Here is a 17121-nt window from a genome sequence, read left to right as displayed (position 1 = left end):
ATCAAGTTTTGTGTTAGTTGTATTGTATTCATTTTGTCAAATATTTCACATTATAATTTGAATATTGTACTTTTTATAAAGCTGTAAAAAAATAATTTCATTCACCACTATAAAGTATCTTTATTTGAATCCATTTACAGTGTTATTGCTATAATTAAATACCCGTGCAACGCCGGGGCATCAGCTAGTATATGTATATATATATTAATTCTTTATTTTTTCATTTGTATGGACCTTCGGATATCAACTGGACCATGAATAATGCCCAGCAATCTCTTATCTTCATCAGTCCACTTTATTGTTTACTAGCTGATTCCCCGGCGTTGCACGGGTATTTAATTATAGCAATAACACTGTAAATGGACGTCGGGGAGTCGGCCGGGCAAGAGGGCTTGGGCTCCCTCTTGCTCCGATCGTGGATGCGGGTGCGGGTGGGAGCGCGTGCGAGCGGTCGTTCGGGGTGGGGGTGCGAGCGGTCCTGCTGGGGGGGTGAATCGGGCGTCGGGCGGGGTGGGAACTATGTTTAAAAACTTTTCTATACCGCGCTCAGGCATATAACGCGCGAGGGGTATGCGCGGTAGGTAAAATCGCGTATAACGTGCGCGTTATATCCGCGAAAATACGGTAATTCATTTGTTCCTTTCTTTCCTATAGAGTGACGTCCTTGTTCTGTCTGCTGTAGAGGGAGTGAAAAGTCTAGAAGTCCTGCTTACTATGAGGAATAAATTGCAGAGGTGCTACCTACTTTCTCCATCAGAACTACTGGAATAAAAAGCATTTTGTTAAACATTTTTATGTTGGGTGTTTTTTGCTTAGTTCTGTAGAACCATACCGACAAATGTGTAAATGAATCCATGTGAAGGCAGCAGAGATGTCAGGCACACACGACTAACAAAAAGGAAACAAAAAACAAAATGAAAATGCCTCGAAGGTGCTCAGAACCAATATATGGTAAGAAAGTGGCCAAACCAGGGCAACAACCCCTGTAAGGGCTTTCAAAGAGTCTATCATTGCACCATCTTCAAATTTAAGCATTGGACATTTTAAATGGACACTTAAAAGAAAAAAAGTAAAAAAAGATATTCATCAAAATTTAAATATCTTTCTACCGTTTGAGGATAGTGCAATGATAGACTCTTTGAAAGCCCTTACAGGGGTTGTTGCCCTGGTTTGGTCACTTTCTTACCATATATTGGTTCTGAGCACCTTCGAGGCATTTTCATTTTGTTTTTTGTTTCCTTTTTTGTTTTTGTTAGTTCACAGTTCTTTGGGAACTTTCTTTGTTTGAATTTCACCCAGTTGTTATATTGAGGAACACATGACTAACATTAGCAAGCCTTGAAATCAGATACAGGAATTCTAAATCATAGTAAAAAAACATGGACTTATCTACAGCAGAACTCATCTACCATATCACAGGGTTGTTTCAATAGCACTACTTTTCCCATAGTGGTCTTCTTATCTTCTCTACTTGCATCACTAGCATCTAAAATACAAAAGACATTACAAAGAGTGTGTGGGGGGGGGGGAGGGGGAGGAATGACATCAGAACTGCCACAGGGACAGCGAGCATCCATTGAGTTGATTCAGTGGTCCTTGAACACACAATGTTGACCAATGGTGAAGCAAGCTAAAACAGGTATAGTCAGCTCATGAAAAATCTAATGTCCTTTATTGTGAACAAAAAAAAATTTCCTGGCATAGTATTGCCCTACAGCTGCTTCAGAGGTACAGACACCTAATAACATCAAAATCCTCACATAGTTCCCTCTTAAAAGCTGGAGAGCCACTGTTAGCATGCAATTAGACTGTATAGCATTTAAAAAAACAAAACAAAACCCAAAAAACCAACAACTGACTAGTCCAATTGCATAATTGTAGCTTTCCTACTTTTTAAGAAGAACCTGTGATGATTTTGAACCTGGAGATTACATACATCCTATTGTGTCTGAACCCCAGAAGCTGCTGGATGGTGAAATGAAGTGCCATGCTGGGTAATTTTTGTTGTTCACAGTAAAGGAACTCATATTATTTGGTGCTGCTGGTAAATTTCTAAGTTCCATTGGTGGTTAATGGAGGAAGATTATTCTTAGGATAAGCAGCAGATAATCTGTTATACTTCTTGAGATCTAGCTAGGTACTTGGAACCTGGGTTGGCCACTGTTGGAAACAGGATACTTGTCTTGATGGACCTTCGGTCTATTCAAATAGGGCAATTCTTAAGTTCTTATGAGACTAGGAAGCACTTAGGAATGATTTGTTGAGGATGGGGAGCATTGTGGAAATGTTATTGAGGGTGAGGGGGGGGGGGAGAACTGGGAGATTATTGAAACAGGGTAGAAAGCAAAGATGTTGACACTGTCCCAAATAATAGGTTCATAAATAAATTGATCAAAGTGAGGGTGAGTCCAAAGGTGGGGGAGGGGGGAGAGTTCGTTATAAAACACAAACTCAATTTAACACATATGAATTAACACTTGTAAAATCAATTTGTAAATGTTAGACAGTTTCAACACATTAAAATATTTTTATTTAATAAATACATGAAACAACTAGATAAATTTCCAAATATCAGGTAAAATTACCAAACATCTGACAGAAAACTACATACATTCCCCTACATACATGTCTGATGCCTTTTCCAAAGCACTGTTGAAAACTGACCTAGAATATATTTTGTAGTTACGATAGCCATACCTGTGAAAGACAGGATATAGAAAAGTTGGAAGCAGCCCAGAGAAGGGCTATGAAAATGGTACAGGTTCCACAGTATACCAAGAGAGAGATGAGATAAGACTGAAGGCTTGAAACATATGTACCCTAAAGGAGAGCAGAGTCAGATTATGATGGAGACATTCAAATATCTCAGAGGTAAAAATAATGCCAAAGGAGGAGGCATTTTTCAGGAAAATTAATGATTTGAAACAAGAAGTCATAGTATAAAGCTCCAAGAGGGTGGACTCAGAATCAACATTATAAAATATTTCTTCATGGAAGGGATGGTGGTTTCATGGAGTGGGAGGTAGGAGAATTAGAGACAAGAGCTTGGTTGATGAAAGCTTGGGATGATCACAAGAGTATCCTTAGATGCAAAGTAATAAAGAAAAGCCAGAGATCAACAGAGTTCCATGGCTATGCATCAGGAATGAAGTTGGGCAGACTAGATGGGCTATACTGTCCTTATCTGCCATCATTTTTTTCTGTTTCTTAGATTGAAGAGACATTGGAGAGCAGAAAGAGAAAGGTGGAAAAGAGCAAAATGAGATGTGACATGGGAGAGAGAATGTTGGCAAGAGGTGGAAAGGGAGGGAAAGATGGAGAGAGGAGTCACATAAGGAAGAATAAAAAGCCATGTAAAAGATTCAGAAGACAGACAAAGGAAAGATTGAAAAGTCTTATGATGGAAAAGAGTCCTTGGACAACAAAGGTAGAAAAACTCTCTCCACAGTTTTCCTTTGAAAGTTTGGATGCACCTATAGATGTTACACTTGTTTTAAGAAGGTACAAATACACACAGAGTGACATAATCAAAAGAAATGTCTAAGTCTGTTTTGGGCCTAAGTCGCTAGTTGCCCAAAGTCGGACACGGGAAAAGGTCCATTTTTGAAAAATACGTCCAACATTTTTTTTTTTAATTGTCCAACTGTACGTCCAACTGTTTGATCGCCCAGAACACTAAGTTATCCATCTTTATACCCCATTTTCATCCAAAAATTCATACAAGTCACAAATGCCTAGAAAATACCTTTTGGATGTGGGAGGGGCCAGAAAAGTGATGGACTGGACACCCAGATATGGCACTAGAGTAGTGGGGGGTACTTTAAAGGACACTGCTGTGAACTTCACAAATAGGGTCCCACATAAACATCTCACTACAGCTCCCTTATAGGTCATGGTGAGCCCCCCAAAATACTCCCAGAATCTACTAGGCCCACTTATCTACCACTCCAATAGCCCTTATTGCTGCAGGAGCCACTTATATGGCAGTACAAAAGGGTTAGGGTTTTTTTGGGGCAGTGCACATTTTTCACCATGAATGCAGTGATTAGAGGGACTTATGGGCCTGGGTCCTCCTCTCCATGGTTCACTAACCCATCCCCAAGACTATTTAAGGCACCTCTGTGCAGCTCTACTAGGCTTTCCTATGCCAGGCTGCCAGGTTCTGATGTTCTGGAGACAGATATGTAAAGTTGTTATTACGATTTTTATGGGGAGTGGGAGTGGGGTCAGTGGTCACTGGGTCAGTGTGTGTGGGGTCTGTACTTTGTGTCTGCAGTGCTTATCTGGTCACTTTGGATACCTTGTTGTGATTAAGACCTGGTTTTAGATGGCCTAAGACACAACATCCAGGTTCCGTCTAGGCAGTGTTGTAAAACTTTTGGTTATACATGCAGTACGACTAAGTCTAGGAAGGCCCACATCCTGCCCAATTCCTGCCCTCGACACTCCTCCTGACACGCCCCTTTTAGCTCTGGTCATTCAGCAGCACTGTGAAGGCCTATGTCATTTTTAAATACGTCTACAACCCGGTTCGATTATCGGCACTTGGACGACCTGTCTCACTGATTGTTTAAGTGCCAATTTAGGCTGATTCTTAGACGTATTTCCATTTTGATTATGAGCCCCACAGGGATTTCAGAATGAAATTCCTACTCACACTTCACTTCTCTTCTTAAGCCCTCTTTCTAGTCCTACCCCTTTGTTCATGGACATAGTATGTCAGTGTCTCTCAAACTGTGTGTCACTGCACAGTAGTGTGTCCTGAAGAGATTCTATGTGTTCCATGTTAGATTCCAGAATTTTACTTTATTTTTAAAAATTCCCTTAATAAGTACTGTATATACTAGAATAGATAACATGTACGTTGCGTACAGAAGAGTCAGTCATCTGTGTGTGTAAGGATACAATCACCCAAACAAGCATTCTTTGACGTGATTAGTCCTTGAAAACTAACAGCAAGTAATTTTCATTTTATTTTTATATTTTATGCAGTAGCTATCCTAAATTGAGCAACAAAGCAATCAATGCTTTGTTACCATTTGGATATTCTTATCTTTTTGAACCTGGATTTTCAGCTCTGACAGAAATTAAATCGAAAAAAAAGAGCGACTGCAGATGATGGATGATGAAATGTATGTTTGCTTGTCGACTATCAAGCTGCTTTTTGAGTTAATTTGTACTCAAAAACAAGTACATCCATCGCATTGATTAGCAATTCTATTCTATCTACTTTAGTTTCACCGTTGTTACAATTACCCCTACATTGCTTGAAGAACGTTAAATAAATAACTCTCAAATTTAATTTTTTGTTGGTTTTGCAATTTATGATTTCAGTTAAAATGTGCCGCAAAAAACATTTGCTTCATTTAGTGTGCCGGAGCTAAAAAGGTTTGAAAGACACTGTTATAAGATATAGTGTGTACTCTGTAGAAGAGGTTCTGCTGCAGATAATGTTTCCAAATGGGTTAATTTTGCATGTGTGAAAAGGCAAAGATTTTTTTTTAATACTAATGATAGAATTGATGGCAGCTTTTGAATACATTGTATGAGCTGGCTGTTACTTAAGTTTGAGGTTTTTTTCTTCACCATTTTTTTGTCATGGGTCTCTAGTGAAACAATTGTGGTGAGACATTTTAGTAACAGCTATAAAGCTGTGTTAATTTTACATGTACCATGATGATAGTGAACCTCCAAAGACTGGGTATGTTGGTATAATCTCATATCTACTACTAGAACTTGCCTTAATACTTGCATGGTGCTTAAGAGAGTTTCCTTCTGGAGTTCATAAAATGTTTTCTGTATAGGCAACTTGCTTTTAATCATACCTGAGGCACCTAGAATGATGGGAAATATTTTTCTTCCTTTCTGTTATATTTCTTGGTTTCTAACTGCAATTTCATGGTGTTTGTGGATCGTCTCTCTTTCCAAATGATGTACAGAATAATCACTTATCATTGACACTTCTATTATCAATACAGTTCTTGTGTTTTTCTCCTCTGCCTCCATGTCCGGCTTTCTTGAATCAAGATCCTTATCAGTTGGAATAGGAATGTCCGAGAATGATCAAAACCTCTTCATAATTCTCTTAGTATTATGATCCCAATGCTTTTCTGTTAGGGCAGTATTATCGTGTTTATATAATTTCCAGTAGATAAAATGTACCACTTTATTGTGTCTTTCAATTTTTTTCCCATCAGAACTTTGCAGCTACTTACAAGAACAATAGATATTTATAGATTTTCCTTAAAAAAGAAAAAAATTATGGGGTAGATATTCAGCTGGCAACAGTGAACATATTTTAGCCATCACTGGTGTTACTCCCAGATATTCAATGCTGGGCCATGTCCAGGCACAGGCGTTAATATCCAAGTTTATGTTGCATTTTAAAACACCTAAGCAACACTGCATCAAGATAAGGCTGACTTTTATGCGGTCCATTTTGGCCACTTAACCTAGGTGGCTAACAGGTTCATAACTGAAACAGAAATACGTCTAAAAACCCACCTAAATCAGCACTTGGATGACCTAAAAGGCAGGTCGTCCAAGTGCCAATAAAACGAGTTTTTAAATGTATCCAGAAACTAGTTAGGCCTCTGAATGCCGCTGTGTGCCCAGAGCTCAAAGGGGCATTTTTGGAGGAGTGCTTAGGGCGGAAGGTGGGCGGGATGTAGGCTGACCTAGGCTTAGTCATCCTGCAGGGATAATCAAAAGTTTAACGAGACTGCCTAGATAGAACTTATACGTTTAACTTAGGCAATCTAAAAACAAGTCTAAGTGTCCAGAAGGTATCCAAAGTGACTAGATAACCACTGCAGGGACAAAGTACAGACCCCACTCCCCACACACACTCCCCCAATGATCACTGCCACCCTCACACCGCCATAAAAATCCTAATAAAAATATACATACCTGCCTCCAGAACATCAGCACCTGACATAGGAAAGCCTAGTAGGGCTGCACAGAGGTGGCTTAAGTAGTCTGGGGGGTGGGCTAGTGAACCATAGAGAAGAGGTCCCAGGCCCATAAGCCACCCTAACCACTGCATTCATGGTGGAAAATATGAGCCCACCAAAATCCCCCCAAATCCTACTGTACCGTCATATAGGTGCCACCTGCAGTCTAAAGGGCTATTGGGGTTGTAGACAGCTGGGTATAGTGGGTTTTAGGGGGCTCACCATGACCTGCAAGGGAGTTGTGGTGAGATGTATATGTGGTACCCTTTTTGTGAAATTCACAGCAGTGCCCTGTAAGATGCCTACTACTCTGTTGTCATGTCTGGGTGTTCAGGCCATCACTTTGTTGGCCCCTCCCATGTCCAAAAGGTCTTGTTCTGGGCATTTGGGACTTGGATGAATTTTTGATCGAGAATGTGGTATAAAGATAGACGACTTAGTGGCAAATGGCTGGACGTATAAGCAGACAATTAAAAAAAAAATACAGTAAATATTTTGGATGTATTTTTTGAGAATGGACTTTAGACGCTGCTGACTTTGGGCAACTAGCGCCTTAGGCCCAAAACGGACTTAGACGTTTTTTTTTATTATGCCGCTCCATGTTTTGAATATTAGCACTTAACCACATAAGTGCTGACTTTAAATCCAGACCACCCAAAACAAAGGTCTGGGGTGACATTTATCAGCACTAAATAGAAGGGCTGACATTGGGGGGACAGAGCAAATGGCAGTTGCCTTGGGCCAGGATGTTCTTCCTACCCCGATCTGAATCCCCCCTCACCTTTTGAAATGAAAGGAGGTCGCCGGTGCGTCACCGACTCTCTGATGTTGCCCATGGCCTCCTAAACGCTGTTCCTCTTGTCATGGTCTGTTCCCCTCTGATATAACTTCCTGTTTCTGCTTGGGCAGACCACAGCAGAGGAACAGCACTGAGGAGGCCATAGGTAGTGTCAGAGAAGGTGAGGGAGGCTTCGGGCTGGGTTGAGAAGAAGGGAAGGACATCCCAGCCCAGGAGGGCCCCCTGGAACAGATGATTTTTTTTTTTTTTAATGGAAGGGAGAGATGTTGGATGAGAGGACGGTTGGGAAGAGAAAGGGAGAAATGATGGACCTGGGGGTGATGGAGAGGAGAGAGAGATGCTGGATCAAAGGGCATTTCGTGGGTGGGTAGGGAAGGGAGCAGGGAGAAGAGGAATTGAAGGGGAGGGGCCCGCACAGATGCCAGCAGGCAGCAGGAGAAATTGGGAGCCCAGCAGAGAGTGAGAGCACAGCTCCGTCCATCCCCCGATTCAGCAGGGGAACACTTTAAAACAGCCACAGCGCCAACGGTGCACAGCCGTTTGGCGCGCCGACGTTTGCGCACGACAAAGGTACATGCACCTTAGTGAGCGCCTTTGTGAAACGCCCTTGTGAAACAACGGATTTGCTGCACCCACAAGACTCTAACTTGCTATCTGACCACTGTACAATTGTATAACCTGTGTATTCTGTAGAGTCTAGCTTGGTTTTCTATAACTCATAATTAACCCTCTAGCTGGCTACTGTACAATTGTATATTCCGATTATCTCAACAATATGGCGCTCCTTCACCATAGCCTGAGCATACTACTTCTCACCTTATACCTAATCGGTTTAAGAAGCAAGGCAACCACTCTCCCTTACCTTCTCCCACTCCCCACCTACTACTCGACAGTACGTAGCTTCAAACCCAAACCCCCATTAGTCCATGATTACACGGACTCTAGCCCTTCAGAGATCTCAGTCCTGACAACATTCCGCAGACCTCCCAGACCATACATCAAAAAAGACCGAGCACTAAAAAACTTAACTTCTTCCCACCCTTTCCCCAAAGTCCCATTATGCTACTCTAACCTCAGAGGATCCTACCTAAATATAAGATCTATGAGGAACAATCCCAACTAATTTATGACTGGCTAACTGACAACAATCCTGACTTCGTAATACTAACGGAGACTTGGCTACTCTCGGATGACGACATTATCATCCAAGAATGCCTCCCCCCTAACTTCAAAATCCTATCCTCAGCAAGAGAAAGAGGCAGGGCTGGAGGACTGGCGATAATCTTTAAAAACAACCTAAACTGCTCCATTCTAAGCTCTAATTCCTCCTCCAACTTGGAAATCTTATCTCTAAAGCTACTTTCAGACTCCCTAATAATCACTCTAGCCTACATTCCCCCCCAAAAATGGACCTCAGCCAAAGAAGAATTTCACGAGTTCCTCTTAACCAATTCTCTAACAGGGCCTTATAACCTCTTATGCGGAGATATAAACTTACACCTAGAGCTATCAGATCATCCAGAGACTACAGAATTTTGGTCCTTTCTAGCTTTACTAGGCTTCCCTAACCCACCCCTGGTAACAACTCACAAAAAAGGCCACCAACTGGACCTGGTATCGCTGTCCTCAATAAACTCAATAAATCCCACTATTCGATGGATATCAGAAACCTGGTCTGATTCTCTTTAGTCTGATCACAAAATATGTAATTTCGAATTTGAATGGCAATGGAAAACAACCTCTGCCACAATGAAAGTTAAGAACAAACCCACACAATTCCACACCAGCAGAGGCAAGATCAACCCCATAGAATTCTGGTCTCACTACGATATTATTCACAACCAAGACGAGGATTTTAATCAATTCATGAGTTCCTGGATCTGCACCAGTACCCACATCCTAAACGAAATGGCCCCACTGAAAAAAAGAAGGATTAGACCTAGAAACCTAACAGGCTGGTTTGACCTAGAGCTCCTTGAGATAAAGAGAGAGTTAAGAAGGTTAGAAAGGAAATGGTCAAAATCAGGAACCCCAGAGTATAGAGACGCCTGGCGCCAAATGCTAAAAAGCTACAAAAACATAACCAAAGAGAAGAAAAAAACCTTCTATGCCCACAAAATAGGAAACACCTCCTTAAACAGCAGCACGCTGTTTAAACTAGTCAATGACCTGTACGATACTCACTCCTACACGAACCCGACCCGGTAGAAGAACTCACTGTTACAGCAGACAACCTAGCCGATTTTTTCAATTCAAAAATAAAAAAATTAAGACTTGCTTTATCAAGCTCTCAAGACTCCCACTGGGACTACATCTTCCCCCATGACCCAAATGCATCTAAAGCCGACATGAGTTGGTCCAACATCAAAGAGATAGACTGGCAAACATTCAATAAGCTCTACAACAAGTACACCAAATCATACTGCAGACTGGACCCCTGCCCCCCAAATGTGAAGAAAGCGGCCCCTATCAACTTCAAAGCCAAACTACTAGACTGGATCAACCTACAGCTATCCATTGGCAAGTTTCCAGAGGACTTGGGTCAAATTATAATTACTCCTATTAAAAAGAATACCAAAGAAACATCCAATAACATAGCCAGTCGCAAACATCCCTCTTGCTGCTAAATTAATGGAAGGCCTGGTAAACGCTGAACTAAATACCTACCTAGACAAATTCAACCTTCTGCAGAACAACCAATCAGGTTTCAGACCCGGCTTAGCACCGAAACAATTATGGCCTCACTCCTAAACCACCTACATTCCCTTCTCAGTCAAGGCACCAGAGCAATGATTCTACAACTGGATCTAAGTTCTGCCTTCGACCTAGTAGATCACACCATCTTAATGAACTGTTTAGAATCCTTAGGCATCACAGAAAACGCTTATAACTGGTTCCAGGAATTCCTCGAGTTCAGATCCTATCAGGTATTCAAAGAAGACAAATTCTCCTTCAGCTGGAAAAACAACTGTGGGTTGCCCCAGGGCTCCCCGCTATCTCCGACCCTATTTAACATTTACCTTATCACATTGGGATACCTGCTACAAAGCCTAAAACTCAACTTTTACATTTACGCTGACGATATTACTGTAGTGCTATCACTAACCTGTCTGTCGTCAGACTTTATTAATCTCTTAACCAACACCCTAAAGCAAATAGAGCTTTGGATGATGGCCTTCAAACTAAAACTGAACACAGAAAAAACTAAATTTTTCCTGGCATCTCCCAATGAAAAGATAAAAGACAACACGATTCACGTGAATGGCCGTGATTACGAAATTGACCAAACTATAAAAATACTAGGAATCACCCTTGACAAATACCTAACCCTGGAAAAGCATACAGATTTAATGTTCAAAAAAAGTATATCAGTCCTAGGGAAGTTCTGCACCATTAAAAAATGATTCATCCTTTCGATTACTTGTACAATCATCCATCTTGAGTACGCTGGATTACTGCAACATTATATATCTGGGAGCTTATAAGAAGACACTTAACAAGCTGAGATTAATTCAGAACACTGCTGTCTGGCTCATCTTTGGTTTAAAAAAATGGGAACATATCACCCCATACTTCCAGATACTCCACTGGTTGCCGGTGGAATCCAGAATACTTTTCAAGTTTGCCTGCATCAGCTACAAAGCTATCTTTGGGATGCTACCAACTTACCTCGCCTCTCAATTCATCCTTAACAGCTCTAATAAGAGCTCTCGCAGAATAAATCTCTTTAATTGCCCATCAGTGAAATCATGTCTTTACAAGAAGTTCCTAGACAGAATGTTATCATTCCAGGCAGCCAAACTGAACACATGGCTCATAAAACCCATTCTCGAGGTCACTTCTTACGCCGACTTCAGAAAATCACTGAAGACCTGTCTCTTTAACAAATTCTAATTCCCAATTCTTGCCCAATCCCCCTCAACTATCCTCATCCCAATCCCCAATTCTCTTGATTTTAGATTAACTCATCCTTCTTCCCATTTGTAAAGGTATTCCACCCAAATTGTTTTCCCCTGTACCCCAATCTCTGACTAGATACTTCCTTTTAATTCAAACCATCTTGGTTCTCTTCCATTTGCAATTTGTATCCGAGAAAGTACTTTTTCTGTTCCCCTTACATCTCATACACTCATTGTATGTATCTTGTTGTAAACATCTCTTACTTCTTGTTGTAAACATCTCTTCTTGTTGTAAACATCTCTTACTCTCATTGTATGTAACTTGTAAACCACTTTGAACTTATGGTATAGCGGTATAGCGGTATATAAGAAATATATTATTATTATTAATTTCTGTCCTGGGCCCCAGCATGTCTAACAGCAGCCCTTCTAGCTGGTTAAGTGTTGAATAGCAGCAGATAGCCCCACATACTTCTGGCCAGTCAAATCACTTTGAATATCAACCCCTATATATGTTGGTTTTACAGGTTTTTGGTTAAAAATGCTTGCTGTGAACAGTTTCATCCAAAATCTCTTACCTGTAGGGTTAAGTTCACCTCCCCATAGACATTCATGTATCTGGTTTTGATCACTGTATGGTTCCTAACATTTGCTGATCCAGTTCTTAGTTCTTTAAAGTGTTTTCTGTTGCTTCTTTCCCTACATGGGATAGTGAATTCTCACTCATTTATTCTATTCATTGGAATAAGTGTCCAAATTTAAGAATGGTAACAGATTCTGGATGTTTTCTTTAGTCTTATCATAGTAGCTTTTTATGTATAATCTATTTCTGAGGCTCTTTTCTCCTTTGGCTCTTGGAATATATAGACTTGGTAGAAAAAAATCTAGACAAATTTAAGGGAAATTTAAAGACTTACCTTTTCCAAGATGCATTTGACTCTTAAAAGATCTTGAATATTACAAGAGTTGCTCAATAATCTTGATTGTTTCCCTCCCTTTTGTGGCTTACCTTCTATGTATTCTTTACTTTTAATTGTGTAGCTCCCCCTTATTTCCTATTGCTTTCTTTACATTGGTCAAGTTTTGTTAACTGGATATTCATCTGTTTTGTCTTCCCCTTTTTAATACAATTTGTAAAATGCTTAGAAGTTCTGATTTGCGTTTAATCAAAAATTTTAATAAACTTAAACTTAAACCCTGGGTTTTTGTGTTTTCCTGTGCAATTGCCTAGTGTGTACTTGGAAACAGTGAGAACCCAGTCCATAAACAAGATTTATTGGTTTAAGGAGCAGGGCTGGGTATAGCATATATCAGGAGGCTGAAATAGGCAGTTTGTCACAACCCTAGCCTTTAAGCTAAACTTGTTCCAGGCAAGTCTTCTCCTAACCCTAGCCTTATCATAAAAAGGGCTAACCAGGAGAAACTCTAGTTCACAGCTAGGAGCAGATTTGCAATTGAGACACCAAGTTCCTGAGCCCTGGGGAGGGCAGGAAGAATATGAGAATAGCCCAGAGCAGCAGGAGGGGTGTCGCCTAAGGGAACAGCCTAGGAAACAAACTCCTAGGACAGGTAGTACTCAGCTGCCAACAATGATTAAAACTCCAAAGAAAATCCAGTGCAAGCAGCAAGCTGCCCTTCCCCCTTTCAGGTTAGGGCGTGGTCAGCTGCATGCATTAGAGGCTGCCCTGAGGAGAAGTAAGGCAGTCTATCCTGGCTCTGACCAGGAAGGATCCTCTCAGGACCGGGCTCCTGACCCAACTCTAGGACAGGACGTTGAAATGCCAGAGGCAGCTCCTGTCCCTGAAGCCAGCCAACTCTCCAATCCTGAACCCATGGAATTTATGGAAACTGCCATGAAATATGGAGATACAGTGATGGACGAAAGTTAAGTGCCATTACTTTATTGGTTTTTCTATATTGGAAAAGTAGGGGATTTTTGTGGTTTGGAATGCCTGCTAAATCCCAGTGTACAGCTAAGTGAGCAGTGCTGAGCTCACTGCTACAAGTGGGCCTGTTTTTGTGGGACATTGAAGCAAGATTGCTGTTATTGGACAATTTTTGAGAGTTTGCCTTTTTGCAGTTTGTTTGAGACTTGTTGTGCCAATTGAGTGAAAGGCAGTAGCGGGGAGAATCCACCAACCATCCTCGGGTTGGGTTTGTGGGGCCAATTTTTTTGGCAAGCTAATTTGAAGCTAATTTCAGGTGGATTCAGCTACTCCCTTCCCCCCACCAGTGTGCTTAGTTGGTTGGGGCAGACCGGTTGCAAACCAGGTCTCTGCAGCGTTGCTCAATCCAAGGAGCAACCTTTTGAAAGACTCATTTAAGGCTGAACAATTAAGAGAGCTGTATGTGTTTTTTTCTTTACCTGCTCGGTTATTGGGACTATTGAAGCTGAGCTATCAGTTATTGCCTGTGACACTTACCTATTTGTACCTGACAAGAAGGTGAGGGCTATATTATTGAAAGCCCTGATTTATTTTTGCATATTGTTTGGAACTGTAACATTTACCATGAATGAAGTGTTTCAAGGCCAATAAATTGAGACACTCTTTGGAAAAGAACTTTATTCATTCTGACCATTTTGTTGTTTTTTTATTCTTAAGCCAGCAGGACCTTTAACTTATTTTGAAGGCACGTGTAAGTCGGCCGTGGCAGAGCGGTGAACGGGGCCTAAGTTAAAACCCGGCACCGGCCTTGCCACAAGTTCTAGCAGACTTCTTTAAAATCCTTTCGGTCAATAACTTGGACAACTCTACCATTGTTGTTCTGATCCAACTATTTGCTAAGGGCTCCTTTTACTAAGCTGCGATAGAGTTTTTAGCGTGTGCAGAATTGCCGCGCACGCTAAACCCGCGCTAAGCAGCTAGAACTAACACCTGCTCAAAGCTGGTGTTTGCGTCTAGCGTGTGCGGCAATTCTGCGCGCACTTAGCGCGTGCTAAAAAATGCTATCGTAGCTTAGTTAAAGGAGCCCTAAATCTGACTGCCCAATTCTGCATATGGCACTGAAAAAAAATGAGTACTAAGTGCTGTTCTATAAACGGCGCTCCAAATTGTGCGAAGTTTATAGAGTAGCCTTTGGCACTGGGTCTGTGTCCAATTATGGGTATGAGATTTTGCACCAACTGAAACCTAATGTAAATCCTCGCTCCTAAGTTAGGTGCACATCTACCCAATTCTGTTATTTTGCATGCAAATTCCAGGAACAACCCTGTCCCACCTATTCCCCTCCCTTGACTACATTCTCTTTTTGGATCTATACATAAAAATTTATGCGCACATCTCGTAGAATAGCAACTAAAAGATTCATGCATAAGTTTTATTTATTGCCATTTAGTGCTGCTAATTTATTAGTTCCCAATTATCCGTGCTAATTGGCTCATTATGCAATTAATTATCATACGCAAATTGGGTGTGCAATTTTTTAGCACCATATATAGAATTAGGCGTAAATATAAGCAAAATCTCTGATAATGATCTCTCCCAACCACATTGTCAAAGAATGTTCAAAATCTTCTTATCCCCTTAGTCTTACTATTGGAACACAGTATTTATTCCACATGCCTGCTATTACAGGCAACAGTGTAGCATAGTTTATTAGAGGTTAGTTATTTATTTTTAAAATTTATATACCGTCTATAACTAGATGGTTTCCATATAAACATACATAAAAAGAAAACAGTAACAGACAAAAAGCTGTATCTTCATAATATATTTCCCCCAGATTAACTTAATTACTTGAACAGATTAGCAGATCCCTTACAAAAATGCTGATACACTTACTGTTCAGAAGCTAGCTGTCATGAGGTTCAGGGCCTCTGAGGCTCAGCTGCAGGTTCTTCGTACATGGTATCCGCTGCTTACTCTGGGATCCTCAGAACCCATGTAGATGCCAGGTTGTCCCCTTCGTTCAAGTAATCAGGCACTACTTGATATTCCAGATTTTAAACAATTTAGATTGGAAAAGTATAGGGACTCGATCTTTATGGTCATGGGACTTCAGTTATGGAACTTCCTTCCAAAGGAATTGAGAAAGATTCAGAGAAAAGGCCCTGCCGGGGCTGGCCAGAAGCTACCTGCACTTCCCCTGCTCACCAGCTGCCACTACTGCTTCAGGTGAGTGAGGGAGAGAAGGAGGGAGGGGGTTGTCAGGACTGACTCTGCTGCTTTGGGAATGGTGGGAGGGGGATTGTCACAACCAGCTGTCTGCTGCTTCAGGAATGGAGGGAGAGAGAGAGATTTGTGGCTGCCATGATGCTTTGGGTGCTAAAGAGAGGGAGGGTGATTTGTGGATGCTGCTGATGCCTCTAGGGTTGGAGGGAGGCAGGGAGGAGGGTGTTGAGTCAAGAGTACCACTTCGGATGTTGTCTGAGGAGCATGGGAGACTTTTTTTTTTTTTTGCCTTCAATTTTTTTGCTGGTTGGTTGAGAGAGCTGGTTATTTGAATACCAGTTAACTGAAATTGTACTGTAGCTTCAAATCATAATAATCTCCATCTTAAATTGCAAAATTATTTATTTTGTCTTTTCATTCATTTTGACACAAATTGCCAAACTGTTATTCGGTCTTGTATATATCGGCTTTAAGTAATCCAGAAGCTCAAGGCAGTTTTGGAATAGGATAATCTGCTCATTCTGGTGCTAGGGCTGGTAGGAGGTTAACTGTATTATTGTGATTCTTTGTTGTTTGGCTGCCCCCCTCCCCCCAGTTTCCATCAACGTATACTAATGATGATTTTGACCCTGAACCCAAAAAAGCCCATTCCTGAATAAAACCAAAAAAAATCCACAAATGACACAGGAAATGCAACAAAAGGACATTTATTTTGTGGTGAGCATCCCTAGTTCTCACTGCAAAGTCAAAATGCCAAAAAAGGAGGTAACATCAAATAAGAAGTGCTACTTGAATGCTGATATGGCTGTATTTGGAATAAAGTTATTATTATTATTATTATTATTTGGTGAAACATGGCCACGTCGGGCATATGTGTGTGAATCCTAGGAGTGTTATCTATTAATAAAGACTGCAGGGTTTTTTTTTCACAAAGGTCTACTTGATTTCTTACCCTTTCATTTGCTTAGCGCTCACCCAAGAATGACCCAATCATGGGTTTGATAGAGAGACAAATAAGAACATATGAATTGTCATACTGGGACAGACCAAAGGTCCATCAAGCCCAATATCCTGTTTCCAACAGTGGCCAACCCAGGTCACACGTACCTAGCAAGATCCCAAGTAGTAAAACAATAACACGCCCTCTCCCTCCCCCCCCCCAGCACATACAAAAAGCCATTAGCTAACCCATATACACACATACTGTAGGGTTCTTATTTTATGCTATCGTTATTATTCTATTGTAAAAGAGAAAAATCATTGGTCTCATTGAAGCATAATGATATGCCTTCCATTTTGCTGTGAATGGTTGATTTTGTATGGAAAAAATTAAACTCAGAGAATGTAGAAGCACAGGA

General features: G+C 41.0%; 1 protein-coding gene across 20 annotated transcripts in view; it reads left to right on the top strand.

The window, feature by feature from the left end:
- The window catches only part of JAKMIP3 (Janus kinase and microtubule interacting protein 3), a 308083-nt gene that overhangs the window by 52004 nt on the left and 238958 nt on the right, over positions 1–17121 (top strand). For 18 of the 20 annotated variants that reach the window (XM_033940792.1, XM_033940782.1, XM_033940790.1 and 15 more), the window contains one exon: positions 655–734. The exons of 1 other annotated variant lie outside the window; for it this stretch is intronic. The gene's annotated coding sequence lies outside the window, so the exon portion shown is untranslated. Of the gene's footprint in view, positions 1–654; positions 735–3356; positions 3428–17121 lie in introns of those variants that run through there. One more of the 20 variants, XM_033940786.1, reaches the window with a different exon arrangement.

Source organism: Geotrypetes seraphini, chromosome 4 (assembly GCF_902459505.1).
Source record: "Geotrypetes seraphini chromosome 4, aGeoSer1.1, whole genome shotgun sequence".
Taxonomy (NCBI): Eukaryota; Metazoa; Chordata; class Amphibia; order Gymnophiona; family Dermophiidae; genus Geotrypetes; species Geotrypetes seraphini.
Note: the sequence above shows the minus strand (reverse complement) of the source record. Positions and strands in the feature narration are given on the sequence as shown.